At 36.0% G+C, this 12,156-nt stretch overlaps 1 long non-coding RNA gene across 3 annotated transcripts in view; it reads left to right on the forward strand.

Moving 5' to 3' along the window:
• The window catches only part of LOC107521650, a 131,428-nt gene that overhangs the window by 91,118 nt on the left and 28,154 nt on the right, over positions 1 to 12,156 (forward strand). For 2 of the 3 annotated variants that reach the window (XR_001599617.2, XR_001599618.2), the window contains 6 exons: positions 2,717 to 2,803; positions 3,376 to 3,434; positions 5,847 to 5,998; positions 6,754 to 6,857; positions 11,277 to 11,522; positions 11,728 to 11,859. This is a non-coding gene — a long non-coding RNA (uncharacterized LOC107521650). Of the gene's footprint in view, positions 1 to 136; positions 501 to 2,716; positions 2,804 to 3,375; positions 3,435 to 5,846; positions 5,999 to 6,753; positions 6,858 to 11,276; positions 11,523 to 11,727; positions 11,860 to 12,156 lie in introns of those variants that run through there. The other variant, XR_001599619.2, reaches the window with a different exon arrangement.

Genomic DNA, 12,156 nt, shown 5'->3' on the forward strand with positions numbered 1-12,156 from the left:
TGCATATTCAGTGCCTGCATACATTAGGTGCTCATTCAGTATTTATTGAATAAATGAATGAATGAATGAGAATCTAAGTGGTTTTCACATTTTTCTTCCCGAAACTGTGGTTCCTTTGTGTTACTTTTCATGAATTAGAAGCCCAAATCCATCTTACTGTGGGGACTGGATATACTCTGAAAATATTAGAATCAAGTTAAACAAGACGTTTAATTTCAGTGAATTTCTAGAGTTGTCTTAGAGCTTTGTGATTACATGGATCAAAATTTATAAGCTACTTCTCGACCTACTGATGAGATTAGACATATTTTAGTAGAAGAATCACGTAGTTCCAGCCTCGAAAAGAGCTTGATAGTTGACTCATTTGCCATTTTCTCGAACAGTTTGAGGGTGTGATGTTGACCTTTGTATCAGTAACACCAGTGTAGCGCCTGGCTCCTTCTGGGGAGGAAACTTCTTCAATTCAGTCTCAGCTTGCTTCAGAAATGGAGGAAGAATTGGTAAGTCAATTAGTCAGAGCCAGTTTGTTATATAATAAACTTTAAGGGCATTAAAACCCAGCACTCGCTCACAGCTTCTTTTATATGTATCTATACCCCCCTATATCTCCATGCGTGTCCCTCTATATCTGTATATCCTTCCTGTTTCTTTTCTGAGAAAATCATGGCCGTAGGTGAAAGTTCCTCATTTTCTTCTCTCTTGTTTATTATAATTAGATGGTCAAAGGGATTCAAGACCCCTCTTGTGACCTGATCATCTCTTTTTCTCTGAAGACAACTAATGCATGCATGCTAAACCCAAAATTTATGTTAGGAATAGGGTTGGGACTGAAAAATAAAATGTCACGGTCAGGTCTCAAGGTTAACTAAAGAGCATTTAACTTTAGTCTAAAGGGCATTAAACAATCGATGAATGGATATTTTGACTTCCAATCTGCTACTGCTCCTTGGGCATTGAATTGCTAATCTGAAATCCTTTAGGGAGGAGACGTGAATTGCAGGAAAATGAGGACATTCCACTATCATTGGCTTTACTTCCTCTGACAGCTGTAAAACTAGGCTCATAATCTAGTCTGGCTCATCGTAGTCACTCCATAAATGTTTGTTGAATGAATCAATAGCTCATGTCCAGCTCATAACCTGATGTTGGTTTCTCTTCTAGAACATCCCTCTGAAAAAAATTGGCCTCTGGTTAAATTATAAAATGTCAGCTATCTTAATAAGACTGAAATTTTAACTTAGAAAATGAGAGTTCTGTACTGTATTTATTTTAGAGAAAAATATGATCATCGTAGAGGCAGATGGTAGAGTTCTCACCTTTAAAAAAAAGAAAAAAAAAGAAAACGCAAATACGAGCTTTTAGAAGCCGAATGCTAAAATCACATGGGAATGGAAATTAAAGAAGAAAAGTTGGGATCTAGGAGATTACTTTAAGGCATTTTAGATATTTTCAATTCCACACAATGACAACCAAACTTGTCAGTCATCTTCGGTAGTAAGTATGTCATTTTTGTACATGGAAAATCTGATGAAGGCAAAACTTGTAGCTATTGAAAACACTCCAGCACACATGGAAAAATGAAAGTAAACATGAGCGAATGAAAGGTAATTCAGTGCATCGAAGATGTGGTTTAATACACTCCACTGAGGCACCTGCGAACATCTGACACTGGAAAATAGTATCTGTTGATATTGAAGCAGCTTTTTTATAGTGAAGAAAAAACTACAGTGAAAATTGAGACATACTCAGAACAGGAATTTTCAGTGTTTATTTTTTCGTATAGTCCCATATTTCTCCCCACTTGCCCGCCCCCCCCCCCCGCCCCCTGTTTGAATTCTGAGATATAGGGACTCCTATAAGGAGATTTCCATTTATTTGGAATGAAGAGAGTGATGATGTGATATCTATTGTTGGAGAGAAGGCGGGGCAGGGGGGGGGAAGGAAGGAAGATGACTGTGGGGGGAGCCTGGGGATAGCTATCACGTCCTGGAGGAGAGGCGCTTATCAGACGCTGGTGAAGATGAGACTGGGAAAACAGACAGGCTCTTCTTTTCAGCCTCATTGCTCTGAACTCCTTTCAAAAGACTTTCTTTATAAGTAGGATGGCTATGTAATTTATTGTCAAAACAGACACTTCTCTGAGTGAGATGGAGTGCTGTTAATAATTATGCCCAAACAATGGTATAAATCCAACTTTCCCAGGCAAACAGGAATGAATGACCGCTCTACCCTGCAGGCTCCCTGAGGCACCAGCTCCACCTCCCATGATTGACACATTCATCCTCCCTTGTGGATTGCTTTAGCGATATCATGTTCTCCACCACACAGGCTCCCAAAGGGGTAGAAAGCCTGCCTCTGTTTTCTTGCTTCCTTTCATAGCACACAGCCTAATGTGACAGGAGTGTGAGACTGACCAAGGCTGCTCCCCTTCCAGGTTCCTAGGCTGATGTAAGCCTCAGCAAAAATAATTCTTCAGATGGGTCAATAGAGTTTATTAGAGGCCTGCACTGAAATTTGAGCTCAAAGTTCCAAATGCTAATAAAATATTCCTTTGCCCAGCTTGTACAGAAAAGAGATAAATGTACAGAGAGTCTTTCTATTTTAGTTCCTTTACCTTTTCCATTTTAGCATTCCTGGTACTCCTAGTCTGATTTTCTGGAATATTCTGGTTTATTTTATTTTATTAATTATTTTATTTATTTTTTTACCTGCATAGAATCTTTAGGTAAATTGCTCTGCATCATTTTCTCAGAAGCCTGTGATTCACCAAGTGGAGCTATTCAGAAATATTTCAGAGACAAGGGTAATTCTTTTAATTTACTTCCAAATACTGTTTCTGCTCAGTCAGGTATCTTTGGCTGTATTTCTTTACTGGTATATTGAATATCGTTTCCAGCCATTCATGGAGAACTTTTCTTTCCATTCTATTTATTCCCTATGGCCTTTCCCCAACATATGATATCGATTTTGCTGTTCTTTTTAATTTATATTTCTCCTTTCTTAAATGTGAAATATACTTCTATCAGAGTTTATAAACATCTTTGTACCTTTTAGACGATAATAATAAAAAACCAAATAAGTGTACCACTACCCAAGGAAAAAATAGAATATCACAGATATTTTTTAAATTCTCTATATGCCCTTTTCCAATTCTGTCCTCATCTTGGACAATATTTTGACTTTTGTGTTAATCATCCTCTTGCTTTTTAAAATAGTTTTTATCAACTTTGTATTATGTATCAATAAGCAATATATTATTTTAATTTTACCTTTGCTTCTGTAAATGGTAGTTGTATCAGTTAGCTTTCACTGCAAAATGAACTACTCCAAAACTTATTGCTTTAAAATAATAAATTGTTTGTTTATATATTTTAGGTCAACGGTTCGGACTGAATTCAGTTAGAATGGCTTATCTCTCTTCAAAGGGATGTCAGGTAGGCTTATTCATACGTTAGTGGCCAGCTGGTGGTTCATAAGTAGTCTTTAGCATCCACAGAACTGGTCATTGCATTGGTGGGCTCTCACGAGGGATGATGGAGAAAACCGAGCCCAGAGCCTTCTTTATGCAGCAGGATCGCCCAGGCTCATTCATTAGGTGGTGGTTGTATGGTTCCCAAGCCCATCAAGAGAGGAGCCCCAGGGTGTAAGTGCTTGTTTCACATTTGCTAATGGCTCTTTGACCAAAGCAAATTACATATCCAAACCCTGATTCCAATGGTGCAGAAATAAACTTCACACTTCATGGGCAAAGTGACAAAATCACACTGGAAAGGGCCATGCATACTGTAATTTATGACCATTTTTCGAAATGGCATTATTGACCTACCAGTCAACGAAAAGTGGTATGTTAAAATCTCTGCTCTTGACTGTGGATTTTTCTATATCGCTTTGTAATTCTGTCAAATTTTGCTCTGTGTGTTTAAGGATAGATTATTTTATGCATACAAATTTAGAATTGGAATATTTTCCTGGAAAATTAAAACTTTTATTATTATAAACGAATGGTTTTTTTCTCCTGCTACTATTCTTTTTTGATTCTCAGATATTCTTTTTTATATGAATATCCATCTGGTGGAAGAGCTCCTTATAGAACTTTCTTGGCGAATCTCTACCGGAGGTGAATTTATTAGTTTATTCGTCAGGAAATATTTTTATTTTTGTTCTTGATATTGAAAGATATTTTTGTGAGGCATAGTAGCTTGACAGTTATTTTCTCTCAACCCTGAAAATGCCATTGCGCTATATGACGACTTCTGTTGTTCTTCTTTGAGATTTAGCTGGCAGTACAATTTGCACTTTCTTAAAAAGTTTTTTCCCTTCTTGGCTGCTTTTTACTCTTTGCCACTTGTTTTCAGTGTTCCATAATTTCAATATAATGTGAGTGGGTATGGTTTTCTTTTTATTTTGCCTGTCTGGAATTCAGTGGATTATTCAATCCGTGGATTGGTGGCTTTTATCCATATTTTAGCAATGATATTTTTTTCAAATATTCCTGTGCCCTATTATGTCTCTCCTTTTTAAAAAAATTTTAGTTAGGTGTACATTTGACTTGCTCACTATTATTTACCTTTTCTGTAGTGTCATTCGTAACTTAACATGGATCTCCAAAAATTCTAGGCAGTATAAATTAAATCAAAAATTAGTTGCTTAGTGACTTATATGGAAACATCTATAATCTTTTTTTTTTTCTTTTGAAGTATTTGTTTTTACATCATTCTCTCCCTTTCTGCTCACCTGTGCTCCAGAGATCTGAGAACTGTGTCTTTGGAACTCGGTGTATGTCAGCTAGGTTAATAAAACGGATACTCACTTGTTAATCTTTCAAATCAAGCCTCCACATCCTGACACATCAGTACTACTTTTTGAAACTAAGGATAACAATGTGTGTGTGTGTGTGTGTGTGTGTGTGTGTGTGTGTGTGTGTGTGAGAATTATTTACCTGTCCAAATATTTTTATTAGAGAAAATCCAGTCCATTATGCAGCTGAAAAGTTGGAGGAAAAAGGCAGGATCGGAGGGAAAGATTAAGATTTCTTTCTTTATCTTTTCATTATTTCTCCTCATAGGAGAAGTGACGTATCTGTTTAGGAGAGGGGAGAATTTGACTTTCATATCAACTGCATTAAACAGATGGTGGGGCCAAAGCAGGGTGACTTCGGCAGATCTTTCTTAGTTCTCTGCGAATCTCTGTTTCTGTATTACCAGTTCATAAAATAAGCAAACCAGGTCTTTATTATCTCAGGTATGGCTTCCCCACCTTTGACTTAATGTTTGAGTCAGGAAAGTGTAGATGCTACTTGAGTCTCCAATATACCTGGTAGCAAGAGCCCTAATTAAAAGCTGATCATTTGTTCCATTTATCTCAATTTTGAATCCTGTCTCTCTATAGACTAAAAGCCAAGAAAGAAAGAGAGTAGTAGGATTCAGGCATCATATCTTACCCTGGAATCTTCATAGATTGTTGTAAAAATAAATACTCATGAGAGATAAAGGCTAGATAATGATTACTGTAATTGAGTGCAATCAGTACAGTGAATTGGAAATTATTAAAATAAATGTTAATGGCAGAATATGGCTCTTTACTGTTATGTAAAAGTTGGTGATTGAGAGAAAAAAATGAAACAGGAAGGAAATTTATAGAATGGTTTCGCAGGTAATATATTTTACTTCTTTTTGTTTGTTTTCTAGTTTTCCGTTAACTGATTTTACAATTTTTGATGATTACGCACTCTAAGTCAGGGATTAAATTTAGTAGAAGTTCTTGTATTCTTGAAAGAACTCTGTTACGATTTATTGACATGAACACCTTCAATGTGCTATTCAATTTCTCAATGTTTTTTTCTGAAGAAAAACTCTTACAACTTTTATACATGGAAGAAAAATAATCACTAAACCCAGCAAACAGCACTCAAATGAGACATCACGAGTGAATAAAGGAGTAGAGAATAATACTCAAAAATAAAATAGCCTGACAATAAGTCCAGGATAAGAAAACACGGGTAAGTATTTCTCTGTTTAAGAAGGAAAAAAACATATTTTTGAGGTTTTGTTACTCATCAATGAAATGTGAAATTTGATAATACATATTAGATACCCCCAAGGCCTGCCTTCCAACACACTCTTATACACACTCTTAAAAAAGGAAGAATAAGAATAGTTTCATGAGATTTACTTTGGAAGATACACTAAACAAACAACCCCCAAAGCCAAAAACAAACAAACAAATAAGCAAACAAATAAAAACCTCCCACAAAAAAACCAAAAAGAAGTAAACAAAAACCCTATGACATTCACCTAGAATCTTGAATTAGTTTTTCCAATAAGTTAAAACTCTTTATTTTGTGGCATATAGAAACTGTGCCTTGCAGAGGTTAAGTAGTTTGGCAGAGTTGACATAGGTAGTTGACAAGGAGGGGTCCAGACCCAAATCCAGGCTTCCTTGTTCTTGATCACAAATTCTTTCAATTAGGACATCCCCTCAAATTGAAAGTAGAAAAGTGCAAAATATAACGACATTATCCTGTAATGTTAAGTCCATTTGTTCTGAATCGTATTTTAGGGACATTATCAAACCGTTTCTGCCTCCAGTTGTATAAGAAATGATTCAATTTTAAGGGGGAAATTAAGCTATAACTATTCTATGTCTCAAACAGTCTTTCTGTAGGTTTGAGTTTTTTCGGTCATTATTCTCAAATGAATTTTTCTTGTAACAATCTAAAATGCTGTTGATGAATTAAATGAATTTTTTTCACAGGTGAAAAAATTGACATCACAGTGCGGTCCCCTTACTGATGCAACAAAAGCAAAAATGCTGTTAAAAACTATGGTAGAGTGAATGACAAATTGCTGTTTTGTATGGTAGGTACTGTTTTTTTCCTGCGCATAAGTTTTCAGAGAGAACAGTATACACTCTGATATGCTCTGAAGTCTAACAAAATGAAAACAGTTTTGTATACCATGAAATAATACTATATTATATCTATCTATCTATCTATCTATCTATCTATCTATCTATCTATCATCTATCTATCTGCTGTTGCCTGATTTTTGCCACATTCCCAAACTTCCCTTGAGCAAAGCTCTTAAAAATTATATTGAACAGTAGAAAAGTTGGAGTCTTTAAAAACAAAACCAGAAAGGCAAAACTTGCTTAAAAGTCTTATTGTCTGTTTTCCAAGCATCATCGTTTTGCCTGTAGTCCAAGTGATTGTTCCATTTCTCAAGTTTATAGAAGGGATATATTTGCTGCTTCCCTTGAGCCCTTTCTTACACACACACACACACACACACACACACACACACACACTCTCACAAACATTGAAATCACTAATGAACTCCACATAGAAGAGAGAATTTGTTTTTTTAATAATAGGAAAAAATTAAGAAGATACAAAAGCAGTTTATATTATATATATATATTAATATCCCAAGAGCAATTTAATGGATCCAAAATGAACTGCTAGCAGGAATTGCTTCCTGCACCTTAGAGGCCTCATCTAGCTCTACATCGCATCAGTAGCTCTCCAGAGTTTTCAGAAATAATTAACTAATCTCAATAAGATAGTTGAACTATAATTTTAAGACTGGGTATCTGAAATAAAGTATAAATTACGTTTCTGTATAGTCATATCAATATTAAGAAAACATAGATTTGCTAAACAGTTACATAAATTGTGAGTTTTCACATTACAAAGAGTATGCCCTCATTTTGCAAAACGATTAATTACTTCCCTTGATGCATTTAAGTCTTGGCTATCAAGCCTTTAACTGCTTTCCAAAAGCAAGGGGGGAGGAAAGGCAGAAATTCTGAAAGCTATACCTTTAGGAGCCATGCTAAGCAAAATAATTCAGAAATGGAGCTAAAGTATGTCTGAAACTAATAGGCAATAAAAAAAAATGTTTTTAGTAATAAAATAGATTTCACACAACATCTTCAGAAATATCTCTCTCAATCAATCCTTTCTCATCTTTTCTATGCTAATGAATTTTATGTTTTAAGGGGTTTCCATCTTCTCTCTCTCTCTCTCTCTCTCTCTCTCGTTTTAGTGTAGTTATAAGACATTCCTGGGCAAATCCCCTACCTGGGTCTCTGCTAAGGTCCATTTTCCTTCTATTGCAAAGCTAATGAGTGAATGGTTGGTGGCTGTAATGTATTGTTCTTAGAGAAGGAAGATAAAGGAGACCACATAGCATCTGATAGTCCGTTGTCAAATGTTCTCTTCCTTTGGAAATAACTCTTATTTTTAAAAATATCTTTATGAATATACGGTGTAAAATCTGCCCATCAATGTTTTAAAATAAGGTAAAACACAGCTGAACATCTTAAACATAGAATATCTCAAAGGGTCATAATTTCTTCTATGCAGAAAGTAATAGTACACCTCTGTCCGGTACACTGGTCACCTGGGCTTACTGCACACAGCCTTGGTTGCTTCTGAAGCAGTCCCTCTGTGTCTGACCCTACTATTCAGAGAGCCACCCAGCTACAGATTCTAAGGCAGAGGGCAGGAGTGGTATTGCATTTAGTAGGGGGTAAAGGGCCACGCTTTGCCTCTTGGTTTCCTAAACATTTTTTCTCACTGTAATCAAAGGACTTAAAGGACTCTCCCGCTCAGTTTTGGGAGGCATCTTAGTGTAGTAAGGCAAGTATGCACTGAATTCTCATCTGGTGAATAATAGCAAGAAAGTAGTATATTACAAAGTAATAAAACAATCTAAAAGTGATTTTACATACAGTGCTATTTTACATTTAATTCACAATGATTTCTCCCCTTTTTTGTAAATGGTACAGTAACACACAAAAAAATTCTTAGGATAGGTATTCAAGGAGAGAAATTGTCTAACCAGAATTATAGGCGTATGCTCCCTACGAGGCTCCATTTCTTAAGGACAGTGGTGATAAGATGACAATAAAAGTATTGGATGCACCTGTTTACATTTTTATCATTATTATTTTACATTTTCTAGCTTTCGATTTTTCATATTTCAAAAAGGTAATTTTTTTTTTTTTTCTTTCTGAGAACAGCTAATGGATGTCTTGGAGTACTTACTGGGAGGGAGAAAAAGGAGAAAAGAAATATTCACTTTGAATGTTGCTTATTACTATGCTTTGTACTCTACATATTTTTTTTTTCTTAGGTAGAAATTGTTATGATTATAAGACTGGATCTATATTCTGTGAGGGGAAAGCAAAATAAGAAAAAATTTCTCTATGAGAAAAGTAAAATTACTTTGTGTTTTTCTATAAGACATGGACAGACGTGTATGTATAACATACAGGCTTATAAAATAAGCTGACGGTGAAAATACTTGCGACAGCTATATCTGAAAATATGTATATGTAATTCACATAGATATGTAAAATATTCCATATTAATAGCTTATGCATCATGTTAATACCTTCTCTGCTTCTTGTGCAGAAAAGAATCTATTAGCCATTGTCATTTCAAAGGGACTGAGTCCTATCCTGACACCTAGAATTTTTATATCTTAGAAAAAATTTGTAAAACTTACGAAGCAAGATAACCTGATTTGAGAAATCGGTTCCTGTATTTTCCAGATTGAAGGCTAATCGTAGGCTCATCATAAAAAGCTGAGAGGCGTTTTTCCATTCCCATCCCTCATGAAGGGTCAGTCAAGAGTTTACAATGCAGGACCTACACCAATGTTTCTCCAGGCCTTGGAACCACCCGTTCACATTTATTTGGGGCCCTTCCTGCAAATTCCTGGGATCCACTCAAAACCGATTGAGACATACATGTTAAAAGACACTTCCAGTGATTGCCATGCACAGTGTGCTTTGAGAATGATTGATCAGGGGACCTGCCTTTCTTCTCTTTTGTATTACCTTCACCATATAACCATTCTTTGGGAAGTCAGGCTCAAAAAAAGATGGAGTGAAGTTGCCTATAAGAGAGAAGAATGAGGGGAGAGAGGCTAATGGTTGGAAGGAAGAAGAGAGGAGGGATTCATGGAACTGGGCTGATAGCTGGCCTCTGTTGGGAGTGTGGCTCATGGATGCTGGAGGAATGATCCCTATAACTGAGCCGGTCGTCTGGGTAGACAAACTTTGGAAGGGGCATCTCTCCAGCTTGCTGTGAAAAGGAGTATCCAACAGATACTTGATAGTAGCATCAAGAATAGCAGAAAGAAAAGCAATAAATATAGAAACCACCACAGACTAAAGACCAGACTGATCTTCAGTTTCCTGACATCAAATCATCAGATTGTAATACCTTAAACTTAAACTACATTATATTCAATTATATCTCACTAAAGCTGGAGGGAAAAAAGAAAAAATGCTCCAAAGACATTTGACAATTCTTGTATTCAAGAACGTGGCACCAACTAATATCTTTAAGCATGTAGCATTTATATATTCATTGAATATTGAAATTGTATATTAGAGGGTTACTGAACTTTTTCTATTTCTTATTGCCATACATAAAATATAAAATATTTAAAACATTTACTTTGTGAACCTTACTGAAAAATTCCTATGGCAGACACAGAAAGGAAGCCATCTAGTTTTCTTTATTGAGATCGCGTGGGAGATTGCAACCTGTAATGTAGGTTCAAGGAAAATTCTTTTTTCTTGGAATTTCAATAGTATTTAGTGTCTTTGGGGAAAGCATCAAGTTCGGTACTTGGTTATCTCTTAACTATTGATTCAAGTGTTTATATTTCTAAGAGTAAACAGTACAATCATATAATATAATTAAAACATTCTTTAGATTTCATTTTTTCCTCAGTTCTTGTATTTATATAATGGGATGGAAATTGATTTATTTTGATTATACTAATAAAATCATTAAATACCCTGTATTATCTGGACAGTTAGAAGTAATTCTAAAAGGCTTCTTCTTGAACTTTAGATAACTGTTCAAGTTCTCTGGTTTGTGTCTGAAATACATACAGCTCAAATGTTTTGATGAAGCTACAGGCGTGATTTTTTTTTTTTTTTTTTAAGAGAAAGGCAATCAGAATTACATTATAGGCTATTCTAAGCTTTTCCTTTTTTTTCCCTTTGAGTATTGTGGAAAGCTTTAATTAAATCCTTGAGAATGAATGGAAGCCTTTCGTTTGAAAAATGTCTCTAACTAGCTAGGATGCTGTCCTAGAAAAAGCAGTACACGATGAGCGAGGCAGCCAGGCCGTTTGTCTCGGCGCTGACACCGATGTACCGTGTGACTCTGAAGTAAGTCACTTCATGTCTCTGTGACTTCGTTTTTCCATCTATAAAAGAGAGATAATATCTATGTTGTGCCTATTTTGCAGGATTATCATGAGAGAGCTTCTCTCGGAGGGGTGAGTGCCTCCTGAGATAAAGGCGACGTGGACATCAGCAGTGAAGAGAAGGAGAGTTCATCGATGGATGCAGAATCTTCAGGGGCTCAAACCGACACCAAGAGGATGAAGAGCCAGGATGCGCTGAAGATGTAGGTTCAAACTATACAGAACTTGATGGAGAAAAAGATTACAAGGTCAACAGCGGCAGGAACTAGGACCGCAGACACGTGGGAGGTGAGGTATTTCAAGTCCCAAATGTTCTTCCCTTGGTTGTAGCTAGGGTCATTGTCTGTGTTACTTGTCAGCTATAAATGGGAGCTTTCAGAGATGGAATGACGAGGAAATTAAGAAGTTGGAGGTAGATAATAAGAAGAAAGGAGGAAAAACACAGCAAAAGGAAGAAAACACATTTCTGGTATTTCCTTTTTGTCTTCTGTAGAAGGGCTACAGAATGAGCGGAGGAAGAGAAGGAAGAGTGGAAAAGAGACATGGCCCCTTGAGAGCGGAGAAGTATGGAGACCCTTTTGGGGAAAGATGTGATTCAAGAATCTGCTGAATGTTTAGTTATAAGGTACGGTGTGGCAAGAGAAGATGTAGTGGAGAACTGATTGTATATTCAATTTGAATGAGCACAAGAAGCATATTTGCTATAATCCAAATTCCGGAATCAGGAAGAAATGCATTTTCAATCACCAGAGAAGCTAGATCTAATTTTAACATCACTTTAAGAGAGACAGGACCAGAATCTATAGACCTTAGTTGAAGACTTCATCATCTGTCACTTAGACTAGTATAATCATCTCTATTTTTTATCTCCCTACTGTTAGTCACTTATAATTTATGCTAAGTGTTGCAGTCAAAGTGATCT

The sequence above is a fragment of the Rousettus aegyptiacus genome, unplaced genomic scaffold (assembly GCF_014176215.1).
Source record: "Rousettus aegyptiacus isolate mRouAeg1 unplaced genomic scaffold, mRouAeg1.p scaffold_m13_p_17, whole genome shotgun sequence".
Lineage (NCBI taxonomy): Eukaryota > Metazoa > Chordata > Mammalia > Chiroptera > Pteropodidae > Rousettus > Rousettus aegyptiacus.